Raw genomic sequence first — 13,922 nt, 5'->3', positions numbered from 1 at the left:
CGCAAGCTAAGTAAGGGAAAGTGGACCAATCGCAGACTCCGGCACCACCTTCTTCATCCGGTTATCGATTTTCAGTGCACTGGCTCGGCCCTATCGAATCCCTCTCCACTTGAGCGCGCTCCTCGCCTCTTGTGAGCCACTTAGATAAGACAAGCCACTCAGTGTAGGCAATGTTATTCGTTTTTAAAGCAAATGAAAGTGACCTCCTATGAATGAGAGCGTTTGATTGGTCTGTTCAGACAACCCTGCGGGTAAGCACCCGATGCTTGCGTCGGCGATTACGCAAATTGGACGTCAGGACATTGGAATAAAAACATATTGGAATAGTTTTACGTTATAGGACCCTAGGATATTGTCATCTTCAAATGGTACTGACAGTCCTGTCACTGGTAGGGTGGTTCGATTTGCTCAGAAATTCATCAATAATTTTAAATAACCAATAAACGAGATACCAAAACCTAAACGGGTACCTGCTTCATGTGACGTCACGAACAGTCGACGACGTCAGATCCTACACAGCCATAGTGGAAACACGCAGAACGGGTGTTAAACACGCAGTACACGTGGCGCTAACGGCAAAGAAGCGAAGCTGATGTCTCCTGAGGACACAGGGAGCTTTTGCAGATTTTCCGAACTAGACAGCGGCGATTTCAGCGACGATTACAGCAGCGACAGCAGCGGTGTAGTCTCTGACATCACAAACACAGGGTGGACAGTAAAAAGTCATGAGTCGGGAACGCAACCAAGATTTAAAATTCGTTTTCAGAAAGACTAAGTGAGTTCCAGCCATATTGTATGGCACAGATAATCAGAGCGTAAAAGAGAAAGTAATATTCAAAATTTTATTAAGTTCAATGGACATCGAAAAATCGCCGGAGCTGCCCTTTAATCCGCTCAGAGGATCACCTAATGAAAGGGGCTTCAGAGTCGGGGCTGGTATAATTCTTTTTTATTTTAAATTAAAATCAGCCGCCCTCAAGTTCCCCAGCTCCTGCGCCATATAGAACTAGAAAAAAAGTGGAGAAAGAGAGACGACTTACCTGCATCACTGCGAGCTTTGAAACTGAACCCATTATAAGACGCCCTTTGTTGCACCGACAAAAGATCTTTCTCTTGCATGAACTTGCATGAAGAGATGTACGCCTTAAAGTCTGCTCGGGTACGTCGGCTTACGTACGATACGTAGGCGCGGGTACATTCGGCTATCACCAACTCTATCTACACAGTACGGCTGCATTAATACACTTCTGAGAATACCTGTATGAAAACTTTGACGGTGAAAGTCACGAAATTTTTGCATTTACTTTTTTCTCGCCTTAGCTCTCTAAGCTTAGCGCCACAGAGAAAGGAGTTCCCAGAGCACTTTCTTATTCAAATGTAAATAGCGTACCATTAAAAGAAAGTACAACACATTACGTTTTTCCGGCTCAGTTCACAAACGTTCGCGTTAACAAGAATCGAGAGATGGAAATCAGAACCGGATTATTTTTTTTACCTTCGCATGCACTATCGAGATAAACGAACACATTTATAAGGAAGAGGCGTTTCTCAAATGTGTGTGTGTGCGTGTGCGTGTGCGTGCGTGCGTGCGTGCGTGTTGTAGAGAAAGAGCGAGATTCGGGGCAGTGCATAATATATCATAATTGTCTGCTGACCCTCCGGGTAGCCCAGTGGCTATGGCGTGGCGCCGCAGAGATTGAGGTCGCGAGTTTCCATGGGGGCGAAATGCAAAAACGCTCCTCTACTTAGATGAAGCCGATGCAAAGAGAGAGAAGACAGGAAAAGCAGGTTGCTCAACCAGACGCACGTCCGGTTTGGTCCCTGCACTGGGAAAAGGGGATTATAGGGGCGAAAAGAAAGAAAGAAGGGAAGAGAGAGCACTAGCGGCAAGCACAATTGAGGTGCGCACCAAGTCTATTAACGGTCATGGAGATCTGTCGATTACAGTTAATGTAGCAACGCCCTCATTGCTATTGCACCACGACGCTGAGGGCCATTGGCCTAGAATCTTGGCTTCTGCAAACGGTCTTGAGTGTAGTCGGTTTATTACTGTCTGAAGAGGGCGGCACTGGACGTCATAACGGGAACAAAAGCGCAGGACGTGTTCAGTATAGTTTTTTTTTTTTTCTTTTTCCTTCCTTCCTGCCGGAGTCGCACATATGTCTGTCACCCATTCCAATGCGGAACGAGCAAGCTTTCTCGAATGCTGCCCCAATGCAGAGGTGGCATAACATCACTGCATTGGAACTGAAAATTCGTGATGTTAGTTGCATCTTTAAAGAAAGATCAAATATATTTATTTCCTGGTTCGGGCTATAATTTGCACTTATTGGTCGTCTCCTAGTTCTTCTAAGTGTCGCCTACATATACTTAGATTTAAATGCACGTTAAACAACCCCAAGTGATTAAAATTAATCCGGACTGCTTTACTGCAGTGTGCCTCATAATCAGACCGTGATTTTGGCACGTAAAACCCAACAGTTCATACCTTTATTGTCCACTTTGGCTTGCTGCATCGTCGGCAACAACCTAGCTGACAAGGCTGACCGGTGTGCCCACGAGGATACCAAGACGCGTCCAACACCTTTGGCGAGGTCGGACGCTGCCAGAGAACTTCGCCAACTTGCGCGCAAGAAGTCCCAAAATCTCTGGATTTCAAGTGGCTTCAATTGCAGATAACGTAAACTGGACCCCACGCTATGGCTACAACTGCCATCTAGCCTTTCCCGCGGCGAAGCAACCTTGTTGTATCGCTTGTGGCTGGGAGTGGCGTTTACGAACGCATACTCCTACCGTATGGGAATGGCCGAGAGCCCGATGTGCGACTCCTGTGGGTGCGAGGAGACCATCGAGCACCTACTGTGTACCTGCCCTCGCTACGATGTCCAACGCCTCTCTCTGCGGGCAACTTTACGCAGACTGGACTCGAGACCTTTCACCGAGTCAAAGATACTCGGACCGTGGCCACAACCGTCACTGGCTCGAAAAGCGATTCGTGCACTAGTGCGGTACTTGAAGTGCACGGGCTTAAGAGACCACTTATAGTGTCATTGTGTACGGTGTCCCTCCCACACGTACTCAGTGCTTACTCTCTCCCTTTCTTCCTCTTTCTATTCCCCTTTCCCCCACCCCCAGTGTAGGGTAGCAAAGCGGATGCTGTTCTGGTTGACCTCCCTGCCTTTCCTACCCTTGCTTTCTCTCTCTCTCTCTTGGCTTGCTCAAGAGATGCAGTATACAGACCTTCAACATCACTTTTATATATAACTCAGAAAATTACACTATTTGCTTTACTCTTTCTTTCTTTTCTTTTCTTTTTGATCTCCTAATTTTCAGCAATGTTTATTTCAAGAACGATGGCCTAAATAAACAATCTGCTCCACAAGACGGTAGAGCTTAACTTACTTTTTATGCAACACACCTCATTAAAGAGCTTCATATAAATAACGCTCCACATTGTAGCAGAGCTGTGTAATTGGTTATGCCACTGCCAACTTATACGTACGACTTGCTTATCATTGCTCAGACGAATGTTTTGGTAAGCCAATTACTTGCCTGTTCATTACTACAGGCTTTAATTTTCAATTATTTTTCTTTTGTGCATCTTATTACCTCTAAATTTGCTCTCTATGGTCCATTTAAAGTGTATATTATTATTATTATTATTATTAGTAGTAGTAGTAGTAGTAGTAGTAGTAGTAGTAGTAGTAGTAGTAGTAGTACTTCAGGCTTCTCCGCTCACTCTAAACGCATAGCATCTCGAGGCCTGTGTGCGCTCAGTTGTATCTACAGACAAGAGATTTCCGTACCCACTTCCCTTCTTGAAATTCTTCTCATCCATCTGTATCCTATTACATGACAGTGCCTCAGTAATGTGGAATGGCACAAGCAATTCAAATATCATTTTAATTGAGCATGTGCACAAAAAGTTCATGAGTAAACATTAAAAGGGTCTTCTGACTTCATGTACCCACAATGTTTCAAGTCTAAATAATCATCCTACTAATAATCACGCCTCACTTAGCTGCAGACGTAGTCGTACTGACGCCCTCTATTTGCATAAAATCATTCATGGAATTCATGATCTACTAGCTTCTGTTTCACGTCGGTTTCGGCAGAAGGCATCCAGGGAACATAAGCCCTTCTAAGTTCGCGCCACTTTCAGCAGACACTCGCCTCTCTACAGAATGCAGAATCTTCACAACTGTCATTTTCTCCATCTTGATGTCTTTCAAAACGTGTTGTCTTCTTTCTGTTCCGACCTTCGCACTTTCTCTTGAGCCTTCTTTCTAGCTACGCTCTTCTGATTTCTCATAGTTTCTCTCTTCCTCGTACATATTATCCGTCTCTCAGTTGTGTGTGATTGCTGTATTCTTGTTCATTATGTAGCTGCTGATCCAGCTATTTTCTCGTTCTTGATTTTCTGTGCACCAGAACCCAGTCCTCAGTGTTGCTCCTGGACGCATTAAATAAATTATTATTATTATTATCATTATTATTATTATTATTATTATTATTATTATTATTATTATTATTATTATTATTATTATTATTATTATTATTATTATTATTATTATTATTATTATTATTATTATTATTATTATTATTATTATTATTATTATTCATCTGCGATATGTCCCAGCGATGTGCTGTAGGCCTACTGAAAACAAGCGTAACAGGCCCCCCCTCTCTCCCTCACTGCCCGACCGAGTGGCCTTGGTGGTGATGAGGCCGGCCGGCGCCTATTTTTCTTCAACGCGATGAAAGGGATCGCGTTCCTAAGTGACGAGGTTTCCAGCTGCGAGAGGCCACTGAACGCCTGCGCAAGGGCCATTCACGACGCGTGGAACAACACGCCGACCGCGCTGCTATTCCCTGCAGCCCACTCGTCCATCGTAAAGCACGCACTTTCGGCAGTGCTATATTACTGCACTGCGACGCACTTGAGAGCGCGGCTCTGAGACCCGCACTCGCATTCTCCTGTTTGTTTGTTTTTTTTTTGCCCTTGCCACGTTCCTCCTGTCTTTCTCTCCTTCCTCTTTTTCTCCCCATTCCCCCTTCCCCGTGCAGTGCTGTTGAGGTGTCCTCATGTGAGAGACAGTTACGGCACAGCACTTATCTCTTCCGTCTCCTTTTCGAAAATCACTTCACACACACACACAACACGCCCTAGTCGTCGCCTCCCTCCGCGCAGAAGTTCACTGCCGGCGTGACAAACTATGGCGGCGTGCGGCTGTCCCATCCGGGCTACCGCCTGTCCAGTCCAAGGTGTCATTCTCTTTTACTTCAGCCAAACCGTCATCAGAGACCAACAACAAGCAGATGAACAACTTGGTGTGGTTTTTCCGCCTGCTCACGTTTCCTCCGCAGGCAAAGCCACCGAGGCGGATGAGACTGCTAAAAAGCCGGAAAGAAAAGTCCTGCCCCAACCAGAGCCCTAACGACGACGACTTTTGTCTATAACTAAATGATCGCTGCGACTAAAATGCTATCTTCGTCGCCAAACTGAGCCCCGATACAATATCAGCCCACCTCACGAAACACCTTGAATCTGTGCACATCTCTCCTCCCTGAATGAAATGTATTTGTCTTTTCACATAACCGTCGACGATGAAGCCTTCAAGCACCACAACGACGCAGCAATGTGGCCAATCGGTTGCCTCTTCAAGACATCCTGTGGGGTGCTTCAGGACGATATGCTGCATCCATCAGATAAATCCCTCACTGTCAAAGTGCCGTGTAATTTGGACATTTTCCATCAAAACACTCGCGGCCTTCGTACTAAAGCCCGTGAATTTTGCGCCAAAGTTTTTTCGCTTCCTCTTTTCCTATAATTGTAGTTATCGAAACTTGGCTGTGCAGTAGCATACAATCTTCGGATTTCTTCCCAACTCAATACAATGTCTTCCGCAGTGACCTAGACCTTAGTGGGCCAAAATAAAAAAGCGGTGGTGCATTGATTGGTGTTTTGAGTTCCTTGAAATGTGTTCTGCGCACGGACATAGAAACCACACGGGAATCTATACGTGTTGAAATCACCTTAGAGCGTACCGAGGAATTGATAATTTGTTCTTTTTATGTACCGCCGTATGTACCTCCTGTAATCTTTCATGAAGTCATTGCATCAATTGAATGCGTAATATCCTCCCACAGTAAATGCAGCCTACTAGCCCTTGGCGGTTTCACCACACCGGCCGCATGCATACATCTCACAGCAACCACTGCATAGAGAACAAATGCGGCTTATCGTTAGACTTTCTGGCCTTTAATTCCACTCAGCAGCATTACAACTCGATCAAGAGCTGCTGTGGTAACGTGCTAGACTTATGACTTATGAATGCGCAGGATGAAAAGGTGTCCCATTCTGACATCCCTCGTGTGCGTCCCTAAAAGTTTCATGCGCGACTACAAATAACGCCCTTTGTGTCTGCCTTTAGACACAGTACTTCTAGCGGTACCACCCGATACCTTTGCTTTGCTTTCAAGCGTGGTGACTGCGTTGGCCTACATACGACTTCTTTTCCAACGCCTACTGGTCTCGGGTAACTGGCATAGTGGATGCTGAACAGCAGTCTTGCCAAATCACGGATCTTGACGGCATGCGGAGATATACGCGTATTCCTGTGTGTGTACATAAGTGCTCAAGATATCCTGATCGGTTCTCGTTTGAAATTATAAATGTTTTGAAACATGAAGACCGTGCGCACAGAAAAGCTAAACGCTCACATGATAATGACTGGGGGCAGCAATTTCGTCTTTTTAGAGTTCTTTACAAACGTCTCTACAAGCGAGATCACGATTCGTATATAACGTTCCTGGAAAACAGCACCTCTGAACGGCCGGCTGATATTTGGAAATATATCCGGAATCGCTCCAGTGAATGTGGAGTCTTTTCGCCTGCTTGACTCAAATGGTGTAGAAGTCTCAGCTGTTACTGGTTGTGCAAAGCCTTATACAAGACTTTCGTCTTGTATAAGGCTTTCGTCCCTACGCGCGTTTTCATTTCGCGATATGTTGGCTGGCGCAGACAATCGGTCTCGTGCGGCACATTGCAAACGGAGCGAAGTGTGGCGCGACTGCGTCGCCAATCTGGAGATCGCGAGAGCCAGCGCGTTGGTGACGCGTCGGCGCGATTTAACTGCAGCCGCCGCCGACAGACCTCCTAGAAGGCGCAATTTAAGATGCACGCTACTGTGGCGCCATCTCGTAGCCATCGTCGCCGCACTACGCTTTTCTTCTCACGTTTTCGCCATAACCTCATCTTCCGCTTTCCTCCTCGCGTCTTTCATCCCCTACTGCGCTCTGTGTTCGCTTTCATCTTTCGCTGTACTCGTTCGCTCGGTTGCGCCGACGCTCGCCTCAGGAACGGGCGCCTGAGAGCTGCGCTCTAAAAGCTCGTACCAATTTACCGCCATCGTTTTTACGCTGGCACTGGTCAATCATGCAGAGCTTGCACTTTACCCTCACTGTCATCCCTCACCCGCCGACGTATTTGCGCAGGCCTTCCGTTCTTGTGCGACGAACGTTCCGAAAGTAAGTATCGTAATTTATTTTCAGACGGAAACTTCATTGCCAAAGAAATGCACCATGGCATCATGAACTATACACCTTGCACTACTTTCCACATAGTGGCCACCGACATTGAGACACCTGTCGTAGCGTGCAATAAGTTTAAAGAAACCACTGGTAAAACTCGCTGCCCTGCAATGCAAGGCCTGAGACAGGACCTCTTCACCATACACGATCTGTAGGCGTTCATGGATGACGGACACACTAGTCCCACGTGCCCATTCATACCGGATAACAGCAAGCACTTCAATTTGGGACCACGTTGTCAGCACACGTTTGTCTGCCATCGTGATTTGTACTCGCATAATCTTGGGCACCCGCCGGTCTGCTGCTACTCTCTCTTCTTCAGCGCTCTGTGTATGCTTCATTTCTCCTCCGCTGACGCTCCTTCCGTCGTTGAACCAGCAACGGGCGTGGATTCTTATGGCGATTGTTTGTTGCTCCTGGTGTACCATCTTCTCTTTTTAAAAATGGCAAAACTTACTTTCAGGAACGTCCCTCGCATAAGCTCCTTTACGGAATCCTGAACTGCACTCAGCTGCTTAATTATGTCGCGCTTCGGATATCACAAAAAGTCACAAAGGAGCACCGACCATTCTTCGTTCCTGCTTGTGACAGCATCCATTCTGCGGTCGTACATGGAATTCAAAATCTCTAGAATAGCTATTTTGCTGATCTTGATATATTTGATCAGTCTCTTTTGTCGTTCTGTTCACAGCTTCATATTGTCATGTGCTAGTTTTCTCTCGATATACGTACGTGCTCTCTTTTGCCGTGTGTTTTAGTACATTTCCAGCTTGCCTGGCGATATGTCTAATGTTTCAGCTGCTTTTTTTTTTCTCGTACGCTCAATTTTCTTGGTGTATTGCATTTACATGTACTTCACATGAATCATTTTCCCTTCCTTTATTCACTTTCCCTTACGTTTTTACCTATAGCTGTAAAGTTTCGTTCTTTTCATCATTGCACTTGCTCACTGACCTTTTCATTTTCGGTTTACCTTACCATTGTCGATAAATAAGAGCTTGTTTTATCAAACTTCCATATCCTTTGACGTGTGCCAATATTATGCCCAAATGCCTTTGCTGTGCATGCATATTTTCCTTTTGCCCTTGTATCCATTGTTTTTGAGCTGTAAGTTATCTTTTAGTTAGAATACTTGTGCGCCAGTAATAAAACCTCATGGTTTTTTTTTTCAAGATCTATAATCTAAAGGCTGGATTGATCATAAATTTATATTGACTCACACGCGTTGTTCGTGTTTTTCTCCATCTTTCAGTTGAGAATTCACTTTGGCTTTTGTTGAATGTATAGTATTCCTTTTTCATAATGTTCGTTTTCTATTTCATGTTTCTTTCTTCTGTATTTGTAGTTGTAAATTTATTTGCGTGTGTGTGTGTGTTTTTTTTTTTTACCGTGCGCCAGCACTCAGACCTTATGCTTGTTCCTGGGCACGTTAAGTAAACATGATTTATTTATTTATTTATTTATTTATTTATTTATTTATTTATTTATTTATTTATTTTAAGTCGTATCAGTTGTATCATGTTTTGCATTTCTTGCATTCCTCGCAAGATCACCAGAGAACGTAGACCGTTCCATGTTTCTTTCTACTTTATTGAAATGAATAATAGGAGAGGTTGGCGCCTCTACAGCGGCACCGGCTACTCCTTGTCACATACCAAAGAAAGCAAACTTGCGCAAAAAGAGAGAATGTCCCGAAATATAGCGCTCAGTAGAACGCCAGATGTTTAAAAATATTACAGCCCAGCAGTACATGAATCGCAAATTTTGTGGATGAGTTCAGTACACATACGCATATATAAAGTCAAATATGTTGAATGGCCAAAACACAGAACACAAGTAATTACACTGCAAAGCACACAAGTAATTACACATAGTGTAAAAAAACACGATCACCACATAATCACAACATAATCAACAGATCACCACATGATCAACAGAACATTTATATCACTCATGTAGCTTATAAGGATCAACTGAAATTTAATATTTCCCCAAAATGTTTGTGTCCTCGAAAAACATTTTCAAAGTAAGAAGTGCTCTTTTCTGAAGACCCGCTGTTGGCCATGGACCAAGTATCTTTTTTAGAGTAAGTGGTCTTGTATCCATGTTCCTGCCTGTCATCACCAACGTTCCACCGCCCACAATATACTGTCTTTATAACGCTTGCTTTCTTGATCTCGATATTTTGCATAACTCGCTCTCATTGTTCTTTTCCGAGCTTTGCGTTGTTGTTTCATAGTTTCACAGATTGTTCAACTGCCATTCTCCTTCTTTTACAGAGAATCTGCATATGGCTTGCCGATTCGTTCTTCCATCGGTCACCTGCACGCCGAAAACTCCTCCGGCGCAACCCCATGCACATGCGCGAAAAAGAGAGAGAGAGAGAGAGAGAGGCGCGCGATTGGCTGCGCCAGTAGTGACGTTGTTCCTCTCCGTCGCAGCCGAGCGCACGAGCAGCAGTTTCCCTCCGGCTCCGCAATGGGTTGGCCACGCGTCATACGCACTCCTGAGGAGCAGGTAGCTTTCGATTAGCAACGGCGCGAGCAGAACCGGGAACGAGCTCGTCTACGCCGTGCCGATGCTGCACCCCGGGCACAAGAACAGGCTCGTGCGGCCGAGCGCAAGCAGCAACCGCGTACCGAGGATCCGGCAGCCTACCAAGCCGTCGTTTAATGAACCGTCGGGATTAACCAAGTGATGATTAACCCCCACCGAGGCCGCAAGCTTCAGCTTCGCTGGTTAACCATCTGTACGGAGTGCTTGGGCGGTTATTTCTTTTCTATTGTATTTACCTTGCGCTTTGTTCTATGAGCACTCTTCCTTACAAAATTGTTCTTTTTACTTATTTATTTTTTGCTTCTATTCCCCATGCAGTTTTCTATGTATGTGTGCGCCAGCACTTAGACCTTAGAGTTGTTCCTTGGCACGGTATGTGATTCATTCATTCATTCATTTGTTGTCAACGCAGAAACCGAGAACACGTGCGTATACGATACTAACGTGGTGTTCGGTGGTAGCTAATTGTAGCTTCTGCGACAACCCCGACGCTGCAGTGGGTCATGTTGCATAATTTCCCTAGACAAGAACAGTAGACGGTTCACCTGCGTGACTATATTAAGTTGCCAGTAATTGCATGTACTTATCTGTATTTCTTGCGCCGTATATACTCCCGTTACTGTGCTGCACATTTTTATTACCTTACAATTGAACCCATAACTATAGTAATTGCCTATAACTTAATATCTCCTGTATACTCACCAAGAAATCGATAAAGATTGAATTCTATTTAGTAAAGGTATGGCGTCAGTTCGTATATTCCTAATTGTCATGGGCCCAGTGCATTCCGGTCTATTGGTAAAATGTAAACTATAACAAGTCGCCCAGCTTTCAAATCATATACTGTTGGCGACCTTGTTCACACATCCCTATACGCTGGGTCTGCAGGTCAACAATTATTCGCCCTCTTCTCCGGTCTTGGCTCTCCAGCCATCCTTCCCTCCAGCACAGTTAAAATGGCCTTCAGAGATCCGCGTTTTGGGAGTGTTTCAAATGCCAAGGAAGCTGTGACTGCACAGCTCAAGTGTTCTGGCTATGGATTTCAAACACAGTATTAATGGTATGCTAGAGTGACGAATACAGCGCCTAACATAATGGTCGCCTAAGCAGAGTCTGTTTTCCTCGCACCAGCAGCAGTCACACAACTCTATTGTCAGATCCCTACTTTAATTAATTAATATTTGGGGTTTTACGTGCCAAAACCACTTTCTGATTATGAGGCACGCCGTAGTGGAGGACTCCGGAAATTTCGACCACCTGGGGTTCTTTAACGTGCACCTAAATCTAAGCACACGGGTGTTTTCGCATTTCGCCCCCATCGAAATGCGGCCGCCGTGGCCGGGATTCGATCCCGCGACCTCGTGCTCAGCAGCCCAACACCATAGCCACTGAGCAACCACGGCGGGTGGATCCCTACTTTCTTAAACATCGTGTCAGTGCTGACTGGTTATCGAGTGCTTGGTGCTACGAACGCATTCATTCTCGCCTGCTTCTGCGATACAGGCGTGCTGCTGCTGTCGCCCCGATCCGCCGAAAACCGTGCGATAATTTTGATCCATGGTTGTTATACGGGAGCAGCGCACTCCGGCAACTCTGGTGCCAAGTGTCTGGGGTATAAAGACACCCCAGCCGATCCCTCCACATCGGCAGCCTCATCGGGCACGCCTGCGCGCTGCAGGCAGGCGCGATCGGATTTCTTTCGGACGCTGCCAATTAGCTATTCTCTAATTAAGAGAGTCGCCTAAAATTAACGGTGCCCTCACTTGTTTGATCAATTATGCAAAGCGAGCGCAGCGCTCCTGTTACTTGCGCGCTGTTCGGGGGCCACAGACGGGCGGCCTCCAATGCAGCGTCCCCGCCCTCTCCGTCTTTAAGGTGGAGCTGTACATCACACGCGCGAGTGGAGATGTCTCAAACGACGCCTACTGAGGGCGCTGTCACCACTCTAATCGTTTACGTAACCGGCAAAATTCCTTGGAGAGTCGCATGCAACCCGCCGCAGCAACTCATTGTAATGGCGTTGCGCAGCTATGCACGATGGCACGGGTTCGATCCCCACCGCCGCATTCCTGTGGGGGTGGAACGCAAGAAATGCTCGTGCACTTGGATTTAGGTGCACGTTAAAGAATTCCAGGTGGTCAAAATTAATCCGGAATTCCCCACCACCGCGTGCCTCATAATCACGTGGTGGGTTTTGGCACGCTAAAAAACAGAATTTAATATAAAGTCGTATACCCCGCAGGCACCAAGAGGTCTTGAACGCCGGCCGTAGCAAGAGCACGCGGCGTCACCCTGACGTCGTTGGCGTCGGTGTCGGCCAGTCCAGTTCTGTGGGGATTTACGCTGTCGTCATTGTTAGCAGCAGTCATAATGTTATGTCCACTAGTCCCTAGTCTTGCGCCATTACCCTAGTCTTGCGCCATCTTACTGCATGCATCCGTATGCCTGCAAATTTCTTACTTTCATCGCCCCACCTAAACCCCTGCCTCCATTACTGCGCTTCCCTTCACTTCGCAACCATACTGCTACACTAATAGGCCACCGGTTATCTGCCCTACGCATTATATGGTCTGCCCAGCTCCATTTCTTCCTCTTAATCTCAACTAGAATGCGCGCTAGCCCCATAATCCACACCGCTGTCTTCCTGCCTCATAACGTTACCGCCTATCTTTTTTTCTTTGCTAGATCACTCGTTGAGTGGTCCTTGGCTTCATCTCAAACTTCTTTGTTAACCTCAAAGTTTCTGCCTCATATACCGGGTCTTTCAGCGAACACTCAATTTTTTTTTAAATTGTCTGTGGGAGATAGTACAATTCTAGTCCACGAGCTGGACTACTCGAAGAGACGGACATTACTTGCGCGATAAATTGAAACGAATGATCGACTAATTAACAAAAAATCACTCAGTTTTTGTCTAGTTACCTTATGGCACATACTGCAATTTACAAATTCTAGCCGGGCAGTTCGCAAAGCAGATTGACTTGGAACGAATTGTCAGGATGACGCCAGTTTCGAGACGCTAATTGCCGAACTTTGCGGAGAAATGCATTGGCATTCCAGTTCTTTTTGTGATTCAATGCATAAAACGACGTTTTATAAAGGAAGTAAGTGGAACGACAGTGCCTTTTTACCGCAAGTTTGACGGCGCATGTCTCGTAAATGGTGTCATCCGCACAATTCTTTTCAAGTGGATATACCTTGCAATCTCACCCGCTATAATGTGTAAGTTGCAATAGCGCCATAAGGTAATCAGTTAAAAATGTAATTAGTGGATTTTTGTTAATTAGTCGATTATGAATTTGATTTTTTTTTTTTTGCAAGTAATGTCCGCCTTTTCGAATAGACCAGGTCACGGACTAGAATTATGCTATCTGCCACAGGCAAGCCTTAACAATTTTTGAAAGCGTTCGCCGAAACACCGTGTATGTATAGTGCCGTTAGAATTCAATGATTATACATTTTACGTTTCAAGGATAGCGGTAAGCTTCTGGTTACGACTTCGTAATGCCAGCCCCCTGTAAAGAACGGCGGGTTGCACAACAAGATTGTCACCTTGCCACCCGATTACGACAAGGGGTGCAAGACGCGCACCTCCCGCTCCACCTCTCCGTGCTGCAGCTGCGAGGCGTTCAAAGAAGCGACCTTTGCGCTGGAACCCGCCGCCTTCCTCCAGCCCCTTCGACATGGTGACGGGACGAATTCGGTGTGTGGACAATGATTCTAGAGTTCCCCAATGCGGAGCTGATTTGACACGCCTGAAGAAGCTACCGCGG

This window comes from Dermacentor albipictus, chromosome 1 (genome assembly GCF_038994185.2).
Source record: "Dermacentor albipictus isolate Rhodes 1998 colony chromosome 1, USDA_Dalb.pri_finalv2, whole genome shotgun sequence".
Lineage (NCBI taxonomy): Eukaryota > Metazoa > Arthropoda > Arachnida > Ixodida > Ixodidae > Dermacentor > Dermacentor albipictus.
This window is presented reverse-complemented; position numbering follows the sequence as displayed.